We start from the raw sequence: 20,983 nt of genomic DNA, 5'->3' as shown, positions 1-20,983 counted from the left end.
TTCAGTCTATATCAGTGGCTTAACATCAGATGGGTCTAAGCCTTGGCCTCTGGATAGCAGGAGCACACGTGATTGTTGACAGTTCTAAGGCAGATTTCAGAGAAGGAGGTCTCTCCAGTTGGGCTGACAGCAAGGTATTCCTCATGGACCCAGCAGGTACCTGCACATGGATTTGACAATTCTTCTCCCAATCTTCTGAGGGTCTCTCAGCCAGTATTTCTTTTACTTCCACTCTTTTTTTTTTTTTTTTAAAGATTGGCACCTGAGCTAACAACCATTACCAGTCTTTTTCTTTTTTCCTGGTTTTTCTCCCCAAATCCCTCCAATACATAGTTGCATATTTTAGTTGTGGGTTCTTCTAGTTGTGGCATGTGGGATGCCGCCTCAGCACAGCTTGATGAGTGGTGCCATGTCCGTGCCCAGGATCCAAACCGGTGAAACCCTGGGCTGCCAAGGCAGAGCACACAAACTTAATCACTCGGCCATGGGCCCAGCCCTGCTTCCACTCTTTAATCTTACCGCCAGCACTTTCAGTAGTAGCACTACTATTTATCAACAGGACAACTTGGATGCACAAAAATTCCTACTATCAACACATTTGAGGTAGGAATTCTGGTCATAAAGGCAACTGTACTACAGACAGAGACTACTCAGTAGAATAAACCACTATCTCTCTACTTATCCACACGCCTGTGTGTCCCACAATATCTTCACAAGGTTCCCAAACCTTCACTTTTTCACCTTTGCATCAATTCAATTAGGCAAACACTGATAAACGCATTAGAGACTCAAAAATAACTTTTACAATCCCTAAGGAGGTGCTCTTATCTGCGGTAGTGAGGAGGGCTTCATTAACAAAATAACGTATCTTACAATGGAGCTTTTTTCCCCAGAAAATTTGCTTCACTGGGGGTTAAGTTAGGGTTCCATTCTCCATTTCAACCTCCTTTTTTCCTGATACGATATCCTTATCACCGGATTGGGAATAAACATTTGGCTCCATATATTAATAATGTTTTTCAAGTAGAGTCAACTCAAAAAGGGTACTAAACACTTGACCTTATGTGGTACATATTAAATCTTTAAGACAAGGGCAATAATGAAATTTCACCTTAGGGAAATTTAAGAGGTCTCTTAAAAAATATATATCACAAAATACAGAGTACAGACACTGTCTACCTTCCCATCCTTAGCCATTAAATTTAATTAACACTCGGAAGACTCAATATTTTTATCCACTTCATTCTCTCCATTCAATTTTAGTTTTTTCATGGATTCCACAGGTGGTAATGACTTAGGATCAATCACAACTATTATCTTAGGAACGCCTAATATTTATAAAATGCAATAGCTGCCTTTGAAAGGAAGACTAGAAAATGAGTTATTTTAAATATTTTTATATGTTTTTGCTAACCATTGTCTCTCCTGCACTAAGTACAGCAATTGGCACATAGCTGGTGATTGAGAAGCACCTATTAAGTGAAAGAATGAATGAATAAATGCCTGTACTTGCTACAGAAAAAAAAAATTATTTAGGAAGCAAGATGGCCTCCACACAAACTTCCCTAAATAGTTATATGGGTCCTTCATTTTCCCTTCTCCCTCAAATACTACTAATTACCCAAGATTAGTACATAAATATTGGTAATTATATATTTAACGTTTTATTATGCCCAGCATATTGCTACGTAAAGCATGTTTGTTTCCAGTAACTAACATTCATGACACAATAGACTAGAATCCCATTGTATCAGACTATATGCGTACCACGCAGTAAATTGGTAATTCCTTACATAATCAAGTGCACAATAGCTTCACATTCACTAAAAAAATTTTTACAATAAGATGTTTTATGGTTTAAAAGTTTTTGGACTAAGAATTAAAGGACTAAATGTTTTAGTCTTCCTTGCTACTAATGTTCTCACAACTACATAATTTATAGTATATAATCGCTAAGGTTCTGGCCTTTTCACTATTAAAAACAGAACCTTAAATTATTACAGCAGTGAAAGATGGTCTGTACAATCATTAGGCCTAGGTTAATTTGATGCCTAGTTCTGGGTCAGGAATGCAGCTTATTTTTCATATCTTTTATTATAAAGGTAATATGATCTTTTTAATTAGAAAAAGATGAAAAATACCCTGACCACAACCACTATTAACATATTGAGTATTTTCTTCCGTAGATAGCTGAAGTTGTTGCCTACTTTTAATGAAGCTTAGATGATTTCAATCAAAGAATGATTTCCATCTTCTTTTTTTCACTTACATTGTCATAAATTTCATTTTTATGGCTTTGTTTCTGTTAACATAACTGTAATGTGAGCACAGTTAGTGTAACTTCATACCTCTTGCCAAAGATTTGCACTTTTCACAATTATAAACATATGTGGTCATGCAGGAGTTTTTTTTTTTTTTTAACATATCTAGGATTTTTTTTTAGGACTGATTCCTTCAAGTCAGCTTCTTGCCTGTGTACATTTTCAAATTTTAATGTACATTTCCAAATTATTTTCCAAAAACATTATCCCATCTTACACTCATCCCATCAAGCCTTGCTTATAACACCCCATCTACAGAGAATTTGTGTCTACGTACAAAAAGCAGAGACGGCCAGATAATTCTCTGAACTTTTTCATTTCTAAAACCAGCATCTTTCTAGTCTAAGAAGAACTGTCTTCTTAAAGACTATATTTATATTTTGCTATTCTTATTGTTTAGAAATACAGGTTGATTAATGGTCAAATAAAATTTATTAAGAAATCAAATGGAGGGTGAACATCAAGTATTACAGGTCTAGAGAGCTGGTGCTGTTTTCTCCAGAATGAAGCCCAAAACCCACTACCTGTTTAACAGTTTAAAGTTCTGCTTATATTTGAAATATGTATTAGATATGAGTCATCTGGGTTCCCAGTACACAATCCCTTCCATTTAAACACTTTATCTCCTTGCTCCCATGGACAGTAAATGTCATAACTGGAGTTCAAATAATATTCTGCTTTGGTTCAGAAAATAATTTAATGGAAGTGATTTTTGCCATTCTAACTCTGTAGAGGGAACTATGACTTTCAGGACTGACATATTCCTGAACTGGCCTCTGGAAAGATAGGAAGGAAGACAGGGAGGGAGGGAGGAAGGGAGAGGATGGGAGGGGAAGAGAGAGAGGAAGTTATCAATACCCAGTGGCAAATTTCATTCTGTACAAACGAATGAAATTATTCACATAGCAATAGCAATTAGGAACTGAAATCCTATTTGGGTTTAAAATACAGACAGAAGTTACTGCATTTTTCTGAGTCTATGAAGTGCCAACCTATCCTATATTCCATTCTAGTCTTTATTTATTTATTTATTTATTGCCCTTAAAATTAGCACAAAACAAGAAAGTATCTGTTTATATGACTTCAAACACCTAAAATAAAACTAAAACATTGGGATATTTGAACAGGGTGGATAAGATCTCCATGGCTAGTTCCTATGAGTTTTCACAATTTCTGAGATGCTTATTAGACCACCAAACACCTGATACTAATCCTTACCAAAATTGAAGACACAAGCTTTAGTACCAATCGAGCAAAAGAACTACCTCTAGCAGAGTGGAGAGCAGGGAAAGTCAATGATTAGACCTCTAGAGAATTCCAAAAGTTGAATTTCCCTTATAGGAAATTAATATCTGTCAAAAGGAGTCCTGTATGAGAAATGCTCGTGTCAAAGCTCTGAAATTAATGCAAACTAAACATACATAATCCTTTCAACAAACTGATGATGGGATTCTCCCCACAACCACAGGAGGAGGCCTGGGGACAGTAGGCACGGTGGTCCTTGCTGTGAACATCGCCCTCACTGGAACACCAGAAAAGAACTCTGGCCTTTGAGTTTCACATAGAATCAAACACCTGAATACAGCACTTCTTTCTGGAACAATGCAAAATAGGAACACGTGTAGCTGAGAACAGTGAAGCTGTCCTACTTAGTGGCTACTAGTTTAAAAATATGAGGGGCCGGCCCCACGGCTGAGTGGTTAAGTTTGCGCGCTCCACTTCGGCAGCGCAGGGTTTTGCCTGTTTGGATCCGGGTGCAGACATGGCAGCGCTCATCAGGCCATACTGAGGTGGCGTCCCATGTAGCAGAACCAGAAGTACCTACAACTAGAATATACAACTCTGTACTGTGGTGCTTTGGGGAGAAGAAGAAAAAAAGATTGGCAATAGATGTTAGCTCAGGGGCCAGTCTCTAAAAAAAAACAAACCACAATCCCCAGAACATTGTTTAGCAAGTTAGCAGAGGGAAACCCACATTCAACCAAAATCCACAAGTAAATAGAACCCTGCAAAGATGTGATATGATAAAGCATATTTGTTATGAGATATCAGTTTGAACTATTTATTATAAAGAATAGCTATGGTGTATTTTTCCCCTGGGTATTAAAATGCTAAAAGAAGAGAAATTACTACTATTCACTAAATCTTGGATGAGAACACTCTCCAGTGAGGTCAAGGGTGAGCAGGGCAAGTCAAAGCTGTCAGAGGCAAGAAAAGGAAAAGGAAAGTATGGTCACCATGAAAAACAGAAATCAAAATAGCATCTATGTTTTAGAAATAGTACATCGAGTTTCAGTCAATATTGTTTCTTCCACAAATTTGGAAAACTATTTTAAAAGCTATTTATCATAATTTCTTTGCTTATTGAAAAGAAAGACACTAAAAATCCCCTGTAGGCTCTTAAAATAGAAATTTTAAGAAATAAAAAGGAAAAATAATCCTGTTTAAGGAGAAAGGTAGTATTTAATGATATTTTCCTGGAACTAGTTTTGCAATATCCTAGCTATAATAAATGATATGTACCTGAGGAATGGATAGAATAAACTGCATTCCTAGTTCCCTTTTTTTTTTAGGAAGATTAGCCCTGAGCTAACATCTGCTGCCGATCCTCCTCTTTTTGCTGGCCCTGAGCTAACATCCATGCCCATCTTCCTCTATTTTACATGTGGGATGCCTACCACAGTATGGCTTGCCAAGCGGTGCTGTGGCCGCACCTGGGATCTGAACCAGCAAACCCCAGGCCACCAAAGCAGAACATGTGCACTTAACCGCTGCGCCACCGGGCCAGCCCCAACTGCATTCCTAGTTCCTTCCCTGCATACAGGGAGTCCAGGTTAGGAAGTGGGGCAGGAGATTACAGCACCTCTCGGAGTTACGTTCTGGGGTCAGACACCCCTGGCTGTGAACCTCATGTTCCCCACTTCTTTCATAATTTTGGGTGAGTTGCTCTCTCTCTCTCCTCTGGTTTCCCTACTTGAAAAGTGGAGATTCATAGGGCTATTGAGAGGATTAAACGAAATAGTACCTGCAATGTATTTATAATAATGCTTAGCACACCTCCAGTGCTCAGCCAGCATTTCCCGTAGTGACGTTGTTGCTGCTATTATTATCTTTATTATTATAGCTCTCCTAACGTCTCTTGACCTTGGTCAAGTCACATGACCTCTTTGTATCCCCATTTCCTAACCAGTAAAGTGAGAGTAATAATAATCTTCACACAGGTTTGTAAAAAGGGTCAAATGAGATAGTATAAAGAAGCAATTTAAGAAATAAAAGCATTACATTATAAAATTATCTCCAAGAGGGGCCGGCCAGGTGGTGTACTGGTTAAGTTTGTGTGTTCCACTTTGGCAGTCCCAGGGTTCACTGGTTCAGATCCCAGGCATAGACCTAGGCACCACTTACCAACCCACGCTGTGGCAGTGTCCCACAAATAAAATAGAGGAAGATGGGCACAGATGTTGGCTCAGGGCCAATCTTCCACAAAAATAAATAAATAAATAAAAATAATACAAATAATAGGAAAAGTCTCTCCAAGAGATATTTTAGTTTAGATAATTGTACCTGTATGCTTAGAATTTCACTCAGGAATTGAGAACTTTGTATATATATTTTATGCTTTCTTCCTTTTTTTTTTTAACAGGAAGCTCAAAGGCTTAAACACACATGTTAAGGAAGAGTAATCTCCTCAATTAGTGCAAGTTAAGGAAGCAATCCCTCTGCCGTAACACGCATTAATGGCAGCTAACAATAAAACAATGCCATAATAAGCTGCACTAACACAAATTAGGAACTCAAAGAATGGTTCTCTTTCGTGGTTTGCAGTTTTCCTAGCACAATAAAGATAACTCAGAAAGCAAAGATAACGGCTATATTCAGTGGTGTGCTGGAGCTGGCTCACCCAGGCTTGCAAGCGCCAAGTGTTAAATTTTCAAGAATTTTTCAAGCCAGTTGTTAACAGTCATTTAAGTTATAGAAACTTATAATTAAATAAATTATATTAAAAGTAAAGATAAATGTACATTTCAAACTTATCACTTCCTATTTACTTTAATATGTTTCCTACATTTTATTATTATCTATGCTCTTGAGGTTACGTCTACCATATCTGTACGGTGAAAATGCTGTACAATACTACATAATATAATGGTGTGCTACTGTGTATCCATTCCCAAATCTGTGTTCAGTGATGTCACATTGGTAGATTGAAACTGAGCACAGTGAGAATATTTACACAACAGAAATTGACAAGTGCTACAATAAGGGCTTGATTTAGTGCTAAAGCTGAAAGAGATTTGAGTTTAATGAATATAATTTGTACACAAATAAGAAATAGCTATACATTATATTATATATAAGGTATAATGATAATTGGGAAAAGAGTTAGTGGATTGGGATATACTTCTATGTGTCAAATCATGGTTGAACTGCTACCATAGGTTGGCTACAGACACGAGTTGAGCAAAAATCAATGAAAGCATTTTGGGATAATTAATTAGCTATATAACACAAATAAAGACTATTTCATATTTTATTATTACTTGTAAATTGTGTGCTACCTTTACACAAATTGTGTGCCTTCTTTATGAAAGTAAAATTTAGTAAAAATTTATGTAAATCTATCTATTTTTTGGAGAGCTAGTTGTCAAACATCTACCAGTACATTGCTGGTGATTTTTTGAACTCTTAAATACAAACAGTTGTCTTTTGGAAAAAAAACAAGCTATAATTTCAAATAGTTAAAAAAGTAAACTAATCCTTATCCACTAGGTGGCAGTAACAAGAATTAAGAAAATCGTAGAAAAAGAAACTAGAAGGAAAAGGAATTTACAAAGAAATTACTTCACCTGTTTTCTTTACATTTGATTCATTAAATAACATTAGAAAAGGAAATTATGACCTTTTTCGAAGTTGTCTTGTACTAGCTAGTTATCAAAATAACCTGTGTTCAGTATAAAAAGTTCAGAAAATGAATAAGGGCATATAAATTAAGTAAAATAATTCACAAAATGACTCAAGAATTAAGTACTGTGAAAATCCTTGTAGACATTTTGCAAAGACAAGATTATACTATACACACTTATTTATAATTTTACTTTTTCCTACTGTATCACTTTTTTATGTCAAGAAATATGATTTATAACATTTTTAGTCACTGCATAATATTTGGTTGCTTAGATGTACTACAATACATCGACTTCACATTTATTCATGGGTGTTCCACTCGCTGATAACTCTTCCCTATTATAAGCAAGACTTTGATAAACAACCATGTGCATGCATCGTTGTGCTCTTGTGCACAATTTTCCTAGGATAAAATTCCAAATCATGGAATTACTTGATCAAGAGTGTTCACATCTTAAAATTTGATTCAAACTGCCAAATTCTCCTACAGAAATATTGCACTAATTTATACCTCCAGGAATAGGGTATAAATACACTATTTCACCCATGCTGGGTATTTGCAGTTTTTAATTTTTTTCAATTCAATAGGAAAATATTGTTTGTAATTGCTTCAGTTTAATTCCTATTAATTCTTTCACTCATTTACACATTTATTCAATGAACATTTGAGCCTCCTGTGACCAAGCTCTAGACATATATTAGGAAAAAACCTAGAGATTAGGTCCCTGATCTTAAAAAGCTTCTATTCAAATAGAGGCAGACAGGGAAGCGATGACACAGGAAATGACTGAGCTGAGGGGCTTTGGGAGAAGACCTGAGCAAGAAGGAATCAGGCTTATAAAGTCTGTGAGCAAAGGGGGCAGCTTTCAAACAGACCCAACAGCAGCTAGGTGTGAGACTGATCATGTGATCATAGTTATGTGTATTGATCAATTGCACTTCCTCTTTATTGAGTTGTCTATCTCTAGCTTTTGTTCATCTTTCGATCATATTTATATTTTTCTTAATGATATCTCATTATATATTGAGACTAGTAACCCTTTTCATAAATTGTTGCTCCATTATATAATTAGTTCTTTTAACTGTTAATGGTGCATGCCATACAGAAGTTTTTAATTTTTATATGTCCCAGTTGAGCATTCATTTTCTTTATAGTTTCTTAGGTTTGCCACCAAATTTAGAAAGGCCTTTCCCAGACCAAGATGAACATCTTTTTTTTTCTAGTACTTTTATTAATTTTATTCTGCATTTTAATCTTTAATCCATCTCAGATTTATTTTTGTGTATGGTATTAAAATAGAGATCCAACTATTTTTGTTCCAAATGGTTAGCAAGACATACCAATGCCATTTACAAAGAACTTCCCCCAATACATTTGATTATTACATTTGAAAAAGAATGTGGAATAAAACTCTTTGTTTTGGCTCAGAATTTAAGCTGAAGCCCCAAACTGAGGCAATAGGTCAGCAGTATCCACAAATACTCTAAAAATAACCAATAGGTACATCATCCCCACAGGAATTAAAAGATCACAAACAGCCAGTGAACATATAATTTCACTGGCTACAGATTCATTAAGAAGCCTGTTTCTTTGAAGGGAATTTTAGGAGGAGAACGCTCTGTGATGTTTTCCCTCCATCACACCATGCAGGAAAAGGAGGGACCAAGAGAACGACATTGGAGATGGCTGCAGGTTTTACGCAGCTGGGGAGATACCAATATCTTCTTTCAAGATGAAACCAATGAAACTAGATTCAAACAGTTAGCTAAACTTATGTCATCTTGACTTGACAGCCATCACCCAAGAAAGCAGTTGCCTGCCGGGGCAAAAGGACCCACCAGGAAATGGTTGGAGTTGTACTGCATAGGGCAAAAGCTCAGGGATGAGAGAAACTCTGAGATAAATCCCACAGGAAATCTTGAAAGATCACCAGTGGCCTCACAAAAGAGGCGGCATCTGAATACTTGAAAGGAAGAGGGCATTTGATACAAGGACAGTACCACAAACAACGTTACTCATTATCCTCTTTCTCCACCCCAGAAGACCTAAAAGTGAGGAGAATATGGGGCCAGAAGAATGAAAGACCCGTCCTACTCCTCCTCACCCCCTGCTGATTCCAGAGTCAACCCTAAGTCAGACCTGAGCTGAAAGGAGGCTAAGTCTTTAAATTGCACATCAAAATAAAATTTCAATCAAGAAGAAATAACACTTATAAATATCTATGCACCCAGCACAGGAGCACCAAAGTTCATAAAGCAATTATTAACAAACCTAAAAGAAGATATCAAAAATAACACAATAATAGTAGGGGACCTCAACACCCCACTCACATCACTGGACAGATCAGCCAGACAGAAAATCAACAAGGAAACAGTGGAATTAAATGAAAAGCTAAAACAGTTGGACTTAATAGACATATATAGAACACTCCATCCCCAAACAGCAGAATACACATTCTTCTCAAGTGCACACGGAACATTCTCAAGGATAGACCATGTGTTGGGAAACAAGGCAAGCCTCTGCAAATTTAAAAAAATTGAAATAATAACAAGCATCTTCTCCGATCATAATGCTGTAAAGCTAGAAATTAATTACAAGAAAAAAGCTGAGAGAGGGACAAAGATGTAGAGACTAAACAATATGCTATTGAACAAGCAAAGGATCATTGAATAAATTAAAGAAGAAATCAAAAAATATCTGGAGACAAATGAAAAGGATAACATGCCACACCAACTCATATGGGATACAGCAAAAGCTGTATTGAGAAGGAAATTCATCACAATACAGGCACACCTTAACAAACAAGAAAAATGCCAGATAAGCAATCTCAAATTACACCTAACTTAATTAGAGAAAGAAGAACAAACAATGCCCAAAGTCAGCAGAAGGAGAGAAATAATAAAAATTAAAGCAGAAATAAATGCTATTGAAACAAAAAAGGCAGTAGAAAGGATCAATGAAACAAAGAGCTGGTTCTTTGAGAAGATAAATAAAATTGACAAACCCCTAGCCAAACTTACAAAGAAAAAAAGACAGAAAGCTCAAATAAACAAAATCAGAAATGAAAGAGGAGAAATAACAACAGACTCTGCAGAAATACAACAGATTATAAGAGAATACTATGAAAAACTATATGCCAACAAAATGGATAACCTAGAGGAAATGGATAAATTCTTAGACTCTTACAATCTCCCAAAGCTAAGTCAAGAAGAAGCAGACAATCTGAACAGACCAATCACAAGGAAGGAGATTGAAACAGCAATCAAAAGCATCCCAAAGAATAAAATCCTAGGACCAGACAGCTTTCCTGGGGAATTCCACCAAACTTTCAAAGAGGATTTAACACCTATACTTTTCAAGCTATTCCAAAAAATTAGGGAAGATGGAACACTTCCTAACACATTCTACGAGGCCAACATCATGCTGGTACCAAAGCCTGACAAGGACAGCACGAAAAAGGAGAACTACAGGCCAATATTGCTGATGAACATGGATGCAAAAATTCTCAACAAAATTTTGACAACTTGAATTCAGCAATACATCAAAAGGATCATACATCACGATCAAGTGGGATTCATACCAGGGACACAGGGATGGTTCAACATCTGCAAATCAATCAATGTGATACACCATATCAACAAATTGAGGAATAAAAACTACATGATCATCTCAATAGATGCAGAGAAAGCATTTGACAAGATCCAACAGCCATTTATGATAAAAACTCTGAACAAAATGGAGATAGAAGGAAATTACCTCAACATAATCAAGGCCATATATGACAAACCCACAGCCAATATCATACTCAGTGGGCAAAATCTGAGCACCATCCCCCTGAAAACAGGAACGAGACAAGGATGCCCACTATCACCACTCTTATTCAACATAGTACTGGAGGTTTTGGCCAGAGCAATTAGGCAAGAAAAAGGAATCCAAATAGGGAAGGAAGAAGTGAAACTCTCACGGTTTGCAGACAACATGATCTTATGTATAGAAAAGCCTAAATAATCCATTGGAAAACTTTTAGAAATAATCAACAACTACAGCAAAGTTGCAGGGTATAAAATCAACTTACATAAATCAGCATTTCTATACTCTAATAACAAACTAACAGAAAAAGAACTCAAGAACACAATACCATTCACAATTGCAACAAAAAGAATAAAATACCTCGGGGTGAATTTAACTAAGGAAGTAAAAGACCTATACAATGAAAACTACAAGGCTTTCCTGAAAGAAATGGACGACGACATAAAAAGATGGAAAGACATTCCATGTACATAGATTGGAAGAATAAACATAGTTAAAATGTCCATACTACCTAAAGCACTCTACAGATTCAATGCAATCCCAATCAAATCCCAATGACATTCTTTACAGAAATAGAACAAAGAATCCTAAAACTCATATGGGGCAACAAAAGACCCCGAATTGCTACAGCAACCCTGAGAAAAAAGAACAAAGCTGGAGGCATCACAATCCCTGACTTCAAAACATACTACAAATCTACAGTAATCAAAACAGCATGGTACTAGTACAAAAACACGTACACAGATCAATGGAACAGAACTGAAAGCCCAGAAATAAAACCACACATCTATGGACAGCTTATCTTCGACAAAGAGCTGAGGGCATACAATGGAGAAAAGAAAGTCTTTTCAACAAATGGTGCTGGGAAAACTGGAAAGCCACATGGAAAAGAATGAAAATTGACCAATCTTTTTCACCATTCACAAAAATAAACTCGAAATGGATCAAAGACCTAAAGGTAAGACCTGAAACCATAAGGCTTCTAGAAGAAAATATACGCAGTACACTCTTTAACATCAGTATTAAAAGGATCTTTTCAGACACTATGTCTTCTCAGACAAGGGAAACAATAGAAAGAATAAACAAATTGGACTTCATCAGACTAAAGAGCTTCTTCAAGGCAAGAGAAAATAGGATTGAAACAAAAAAACAACCCACTAATTGGGAAAAAATATTTGCAAGTCATACATCCCACAAAGGGTTAATATCCATAATATATAAAGAACTCACACAGCTCAACAACAAAAAATCAAACAACCCGATCAAAAAATGGGCAGGAGACATGAACAGACATTTCTCCAAAGAAGATATACGGATGGCCAAGAGGCACATGAAAAGATGTTCATCATCACTGATCTTCAGGGAAATGCAAATCAAAACTACACTAAGATATCACCTTACACCCATTAGAATGACAATAATAACCAAAACAAAAGGTAACAAATGTTGGAGAGGTTGTGGAGAAAAAGGAACCCTCAAACGCGGCTGGTGGGAATACAAACTGGTGCAGCCACTATGGAAAACAGTATGGAGATTGCTCAAAAAATTAAAAATAGAAATACCATATGACCCAGCCATCCCACTACTGGGTATCTATCCAAAGAGCTTGAAGTCAGCAATTCCAAAAGTCCCATGCACCCCCCTGTTCATTGCAGCATTATTTACAATAGCCAAGACATGGAAGCAACCTAAGTGCCCATCAACTGATGATTGGATAAAGAAGATATGGTATATATATATATATATATACCCAATGGAATGCTACTCAGCCATAAAAAAGAATAAAATCGTCCCATTCACAACAACATGGATGGACCTTGAGGGAATTATGTTAAGTGAAATAAGCCAGATAGAGAAGGACAATCTCTGTGTGACTCCACTCATATGAGGAATTTATACATGCAGACAAAGAGAACAGATTAGTGGCTACCATGGGAAAGGGGAGCGTGGGGGATGGGCACAAAGGGTGAAGGGGTGCACCAGTGTTGTCATGACTGACAAACAATAATGTACAACTGAAATTTCACAAGATTGAGAACTATCATAAACTCAATAAAAATTAACTAAAAAAAATGTTATCCTATCCTATGTAAAAAATAAATAAAGTTTCGATATATGTGGACGAGACAGTTACATGTCTGAAAATGAGACCACTTGGTCACATGAAAGTGACCAAAAAGCTATCAGATGACTTAAGATGATGTCCAGGGCCAGGAGAGAGAGATGACAGAGATTTTTTGAAAGAAATCTTGGGAGAAAACCAGAGGTGTTTCCTGTGTGCAAGCCCTTCACTGAATCAAGACACTTACACGTTGATCATATCATTGGATTTCTTCTGGATTCTATTCTGGCTCATTGATCTGCCTGTCTCTTCCTTCACCAGCGCCAGCTTTAATGACTAATTACTGTTATTTTTACATTGTTCAAACAAATATGTTAAACTGTTCAAAACACAAGTAACAAATATTTTTAAACTGTTCAAACACAAATATTGTTCAAATGCAAATAACAACCAGCTAAAATTTTATGTCAGTTCTCACAAAAATGAACCATAGATAGAAAGAAGACATAGTATATATCTATTTGGCTTCTCCAAGGTGCTGATTTCTAGTAAGAAGGCAAAAAGCAGTTCAAGCAGCCTTATCAACTGCTACTGTCCAGTTATCCAAGGCAAGTGGCACACACTCGATCCTCTGTGATAACTTAGCTCCATCATCTCCATTTCCCATGCTTCTCTATTCTGACTTCTGATTTGGGCAGAAAAATGTGAAGAGCAAAGTGATCATCATGGGTCAGTATGTACACATTAGGAAACGCATGTAATAAAATGACAAGGGTCAACAAGGGGAGAATGGCTCGAGCACTTGGTGGGATCAGAAATTTTAAATCTCATCATAAGGTTGGCAGATATCACAAGGTTCTCCTATTTGACACACATTTTTCTCCAGAAAAATAGAACAGACGGCATCTTCCTTAGATTCGTTGACTTACCAAAACAATCCTGACTGTCGGACTTCAATAATGATAATACAGTAAGTACTGTTTCCTGAGTGCCTGCTTAGGTCTAGATGTTTCCCACACACTTGATCCTCAGAACAACCTTACAAGTTAAGAATTACAAACTCCGTGTAATAAAATTTAAAAAGTAAGTTTCAAAATGATAACAAATTGCTGCAGGTGAAACAGCTATCACTCAGAGAGCCTGGACGGGAACCCAGACGTACCTCACAGACTGTGCCTGGGGTGCTTTCCATTACTTCCTATAAGCTCTCTGGTTAATTACCAAACCATTGCACCAATTGGTGCAATTAATGAATTGCCCCAATTCTTTTTCATTTTATAAATTAATATCTTGGAGTTTATCAGCATAACATCTACATTAAATATATACCTCCTAATTCTCTGGAAAAAATAAAATTATAACCTTCCATTGTGCAGGTTTCAGTTGCCTTCCCTCTATGGTCAGATGCCTCCATGCTTCTCTCTGCCATATCTTAAGGGGATGGAAATATAATTAAATAATTCTAGTCGTTTTTTGGCATAACTCAGAACGATAAGGACCTTATTTGATAGCAAGATCCCAAAGCAAAGATTGTCATTAAAATTGGGGGCATATATTATCAGTTAATGAGCTACATAAAATGCCTAACCATAAAGTAACTACACTTCATAAAATCAGCCATTAACTGAAGACCCCACACTAAGAATAATGGGGGTTAAATAACCGCTTAGCGATGGTTCCTGCTCCCAAAGGGCATACAATATTACGTGAAGATAATATGGACTTAACCAGCATGCAGTACCCATTCATACAAGTGAATCACTCCAGATAAAAGACTGCTTTGCTGTTTCTGCATTGGTTTCATATCAGTGTTAACTGGGAAAGGCAGTCTAGAAAACGTGGAGTGAGCAGAGACTTTAGGAAAAGATAATTCTTCAATTTGAAAGAAGAATTGATCCACTGAACAGAATCACCTATGCAAGTGTATCTCAACGGTAAGCAGATATTTGAAGCTGAGCCATACAACTTTGGGGAAATCACTTAACCTCTTTAGGCTTTAGTCTGCCTACCTATAAAATGGAATAATAGTACCTACCTCATAGGGCTATTGCAGGGAGTCAATAAAACCATCTGGATCTGGCTTGGTACCAGGTACTGTTTAGTAGTCAATGCTAAGAAAAAGTAGATTTTTACTGTTACAAATTCCAAAATTAGTTCTTCTGATATTGTTCCTGGTATATAAATGGTATATAGACTTCATTTATTTATAGTTAGAAATAGTGAATAACGGACTGCTGCAACTGGTTAACTGACAATTTCACCCTCTTTGCCTTTTAATTTAAGGTCAGCCACCTGTCTGTGCCGTAATCAAAGTACAGGCAGTCTTATGTGCCAGCATCCCCCAGCTTCCGCCACGGACACCTCTTTCTGACTGGCAGCACTCAGAGCAGGGGGTAGCTAACAGCATCTCTCCGCCTGTTCATTTCCCCAGCGCTCGGGCTCGTGAAAGCCCACCCCACCCTCCAGCCCACCACATCTGGGCATCGGGAAGCCCGCTTAGCCCGGCAAGGGCTCCTTTCCAGGACGGCTCTGGTCTTCATCTTATGGGACATCACTGGTTCCCAGCCTCTGACGAAGCCCCTCTGCCAGGCCCAGGAAATAACTGGGCTTCTGTAGCAAAAGCCCAGAAAACCACTAATTCAGAAACAGTTCGTTGTTCTGGTGAGACTAGGCGCATGGCCACAGCAGAGTGCCAAGACAGTCGCTCTTCTGGGGCCAGCTGAGCCAGCTGCACCACCTCTCCTGAACCCCCCGCGGCCGCGGCGCTCAGTATCCCGCGGGGCCCAGGGGTGCAGCAAGCTGGCAGGGTATATGGATGAGCACTTGTTCTTTGATGCTAGATAGGCAAAGTTCAGTCGCTTCTGAGCTGTGCTACTTGGGAAGCGGAACTTGACCCCTTAGGGCCTGGGTTCCTCATCTGTAAAATGGGCATGCTAATACCACCATCACTTATTATAAGCGCTGTATGTATGATATAACCTTGTATTTCTCAAACTAGAGTCTGTTGAACTGAATTCTTGGTGGGGCGGAGGTATTGTGTCTGCTCTTATACTTATGTTGAATTATCTTACACCTTTACAAAAGAAATAAACTTCCTGAGTGATAATTTGCAATTAATAGACACTTTCAGAACATAAAACTTCAGTTTCTTAAGTCAGGGCTCCTCAAACTGCTGTTCATGAGTGCATTCTCAGGTACACTTAGAGTGACTGCCACGTGGTTACCATCAGAAATGGAAGCCCTGACCCAGCGATTTATTAAACTTTTCCTGCTTAGTCACTATGACCATTTTCCTTTAACGAATTTATTACTTTTAAAATCTTGATACAAAATAGTAATTGGGAATATTTTTTCCTCTTTTTGGTTGAGGTTGGTGGAACCCACCAGTGTTTCTGGTTCTCCTCCTTCTGGGCACAAGGTGGCGTTGCACTTGCTTTTGGCCGATGAAGTGGAAGTAGAAGTAACATTCCTCTCTGCCAGGGAGAAGCCTTTCACAGTCGGCACATGTTTCACCACATTGCTTCCCAGTGCCATGGCACACAGCAATATTCCAGACGGCGGGAGCTCTGCCAGCCTGTGCCCCGAGTGAGGACAACGTGGAGCACAGTTCCCACCAACCCAAGATGCATGTGCGGTATGAGCAAGAGATAAATCTTTGTGGATTTAAGTCACTAAGTTTTGGGGTTATTTGTTACTGCAGTATAACCCAGCCTGTTTTGACTGTTTACTTGCTTAAATATCATGTAATAATTTGTATAAAACCTTGGACATCACACTCTTGGTCTGAGAATGTTAGCTCTCACTACAGCATTGTTTTTTGCTGTAACGTACCCTTTTCTAAAAGGTAATCAGTGGGAATGCCACTATGGAAAACAGGATGGAGATTTCTCAAAAAATTACAAATAGAAATACCATATGATCTAGCTATCCCACTACTGGGTATTTATCCAAAGAACATGAAATCAACGATCCAAAGAGACTTATGCACCCCTATGTTCACTGCAGCATTATTCACAATAGCCAAGACATGGAAGCAACCCAAATGCCCATCAACTGATGAATGGGTAAAAAAGATGTGGTCTATCGAATACAACTTAGCCACAAAAAAAAGCGAAAATCGTGCCATTTGCAACAACATGGATGGACCTTGAGGGTATGATGTTAAGCGAAATAACCCAGAAAGAGAAAGACAAACACTGCATGATTTCATTCCTATGTGGAAGATAAACAAACACATGGACAAAGAGAACAGATTAGTGGTTACCAGAAAGAAAGGGGCTTGGGGGGGGGGTGGCTGAAAAGGGTAGAGGGGCACATATGTATGGTGACGGATAAAAATCAGACTACTAGTAGTGAGCACGATGCAGTCTATACAGAAATTGATAAATAATAACGTAAACCCGAAATTATACAATGTTATAAACCTTTATGTTTTCGATAAAATAATTGAAAAAAAAATTAAAATAAAAGGTAATCAGCCCTGAGAGGGAGAGCTACCTGCATCAAATCATATTCTTCCTCAAGGCAAGGTATCATCCTCAGCAGTCCACTGATGGCCGTGTCACCATTCATTCCCTCTGCTGTCCTCTGTAAGTCCACTGATGGCTGTGTCACCACTCATTGCCTCTGCTGTCCTCTATAAGCCTCTATACGGCTTATTCTGTTACCTGCTTCAGCTCTCCTCACTGCAAACAAACTAGTCTTTTCATTTCTTTTTCTGTGCTAAACCTTAACCTAGGAATCACTTCCCAATTCCCATGTGCAAACAACTACCCTGCTCACCAAACCTCAGGAATCCACATATTCAGAGGTTCCCATCAAAGGGGGAGGAGATGGACACGAAAGAGGAAATTAGGGTTTATAAGGCCCTAGCCTCTTAAAATTGAGTGACTTCAATGTGCTGTAACATTCATTAAATGTAGTCGTGATTAATAATAATTTCCCATTGTCCTTATCACAAAGAAGTAGAATGTTTGCATTTCTGAAAAATTCCAAATTAATGGATGCTTTTACATTTGGCAGGTCTGTCTACTGCAAAAGTCATTTGCTCCATTTATTGACTGGATATGAAAATACTTGTACAGGAGTATGTGGGTGAGATCATAGTAAACACATAGACAAGACAGCTAATACAATGCACCATGTCTTGTCAATTAGGAAAAGGCCATAACAAAGAGATGCACACCAAGACCAAGACATCCCAGAACAGTAAGTGAAAGCCTCGTCCAGAAAGAGAAGGGGGTTTAATGGCCGATTTCCATGTAGGGAAGCCTTATACATGTGTTCTCTAGTCCTGGCCCAACATAAATAGTAGTTCAATGGACTGAAAATTCTGCAACATGTTACCACAGGCTTCTCGAATCTAAGGCCACCAAAACCCATGCCCATTTTATATAAACAGTCTGAAGTCATCTAAATTACATCTGACTTACAAATTAGGTTTGAATCCATAAAGCTTGTTACTGAATACCAACTCTGCTTTCCTAATTAAAAATTATTACCCAAGAATGCCAGAAAATAAATTAAATTATATTCTCTCACAGCAATCTTCTCTTTCCACCATCCCTACCCCACCCCCCAAATGTTTACAGCAAAACAAGGTAGAGAAAAAAGTAAAAGAAATTATAGGCTCCATGTTATTATTTTTTTGTGAAACTTCATTAATCCTAACATTATCACCTCATATACAGCACACACACACACACACACACACACACACCCCTTTGATATGCAATAAAATTAGAAGAGTTTAGAGCTGAAAGGGTCCTTAGATGCCTAATGCCATTACTGCGAAGGTGAGGAGACAGAATCCTACAGAAATCAAATCCAGGCCTGTGTGAGGCATCAGAATTGGCCACCTCAAAATGGGTCTCTTTGGCTTGATTACTTTTTAGGAATAAAAGGCTGAAAGAAACTTTGACCCTCCCCCTAACTGCCTAAAAGAATTTAAGATAGAAGGCCTGTTCCCAGGACAGGCCACACCATCCATAACTCTGGGTATGGTAGACAGGAGGATCCTTACTAAGCCCGTTTTAATCAAAGTGCTCTCTCTCTGGTCACACTATCTATAGACGGTCCAGGGAACATGTGTTTACCAAACATTTGCTTTTCCATCGCCATGTGAATTGCCTTTCTCCCCTTTGAAGTCCCAAACCACTATCCCCAACACCCTCCTTTGTCTTTAACAGAAGACAGCGTTCAAGGTGGTGGCTTCAGTCATTTTGGCAAGTTACTCAGTTTTCCTGTGTTTCTCCCATGTATACATGTTATTAAACTTTGATTTTTCTCCTGTTCTGTCTCACATCATTTTAATCCTTAGACCAGCCAGAAGGACCTAGAGGGTAGAGGAATAGTTCATCCTCCCTTACACCTGGAACCCAGAGCACATGCCTCCAGTCAAGGGCTTCTTCCTCTGGGCACAAAGGCCACAAGTGAAAATGAACAGAAAGGAGGAGAATAATGGGAATCTGGTTCTCCCAACATCTCTGATTTTTTTCCCACGCTTGTTCAGTCTTTAGAGTAAATTGTTAATTGAGGCTGCCGATAATTGAAAGTAGAAGGAGGGAAGGAAGGAAGGAGGGAAGGAGAGAGGAAGGGAAAGAGAGAGAGAAACTTCCAGTTTATTTTGAGAGAGTTCTCACAGAGAATACACTTTCAAGTTTTACATTTGAGCCATCAGCACCTATGATCTAGGATGAGAATTAGCCACCTGCTGAGGCCCCATCTGACTGCTTAAATCTGTTCTCAGAGTTAGGGGTTCATTATGAGGCTTCGACTCTGCCATGCACCTGTTCACAGAAGTCTGGAGAAAGAAGGAGAAAGATGAAGGGCTACAAAAATGCTTACCAAATTTAACCATTCACATGTTGGGCAAGTAAAATTGTGTTCAATTTAGTAATTTGTCCTGTTGCTAATACTTTAGATTACAATTAGTTTAAAAAGCATTCCTCCCCCCAAAAAGATAGTGTGTAAGAAATTAATGGAGGGGCCAGCCCCGTGGCCGAGTGGTTAAGTATGCACGCTCTGCTTTGGCGGCCCAGAGTTTGGCCAGTTCGGATCCTGGATGCAGACATGGCACCGCTTGTTAGGCCATGCTGAAGTGGCATCCCACATGCCACAACTAGAAGGACCCACAGTTAAAATGTACAACTATGTACTGGGGGGGATTTGGGGAGAAAAAGCAGGGGGAAAAAAAGAAATTAATGGAGAAAATTATTTTCTTAATTTTATTTTATGAATAGGAAGGAATATAAAGAGATAAGCAAATAAATATAAAATTAAAGTTGATACAAATCAAAGTGACTTGTTTGGGAAATTATAAGGAAAGCACGTGGCATGTGTACACACACAAACCCATTTGTAATAACCCATTTGTATATAGATATGCTATATATTCTCTTCCATTCCTCTCAGTATCATATTTTTAAATCTCAATAAATATTGCAAAAATATCCTATACGATTGGTGTCATTCCCTCTCTAGTATACTTTGATCACTTTTCCTCATTTTTCTTACGGGAGGCACTATGCTTTAACAAGATTACCTGGGTTCAAATCCTGACCCCACTCCTTGCTTGTTGTGAGTCTGCTCAGTTTTCTTGTCTATAAGATGGGGGTGATATCATTAAATGACATAACACATAAAACTAAACCACAAGGTGCTAAGTGACTATGAATTGCTTTGAACATATCCTTAACTTTCAGTCAACAAACCTTTATTGAGCACCGACTAGGAACTGGACAAGTGTCGGATACAAAGGAAAGTAAAATCAGCAAGACCAACACAGTCCTACCCAGTGAAGCTCACAGCCCACTGGAGAACACAGTCCTCAAACCGATCATTAGTTCATTACAGCAGCAGGATGTGCTTCAGAGGAGAATGACA

Source organism: Equus quagga, chromosome 3 (genome assembly GCF_021613505.1).
Source record: "Equus quagga isolate Etosha38 chromosome 3, UCLA_HA_Equagga_1.0, whole genome shotgun sequence".
In the NCBI taxonomy this organism is placed as follows: domain Eukaryota; kingdom Metazoa; phylum Chordata; class Mammalia; order Perissodactyla; family Equidae; genus Equus; species Equus quagga.
Note: the sequence above shows the minus strand (reverse complement) of the source record.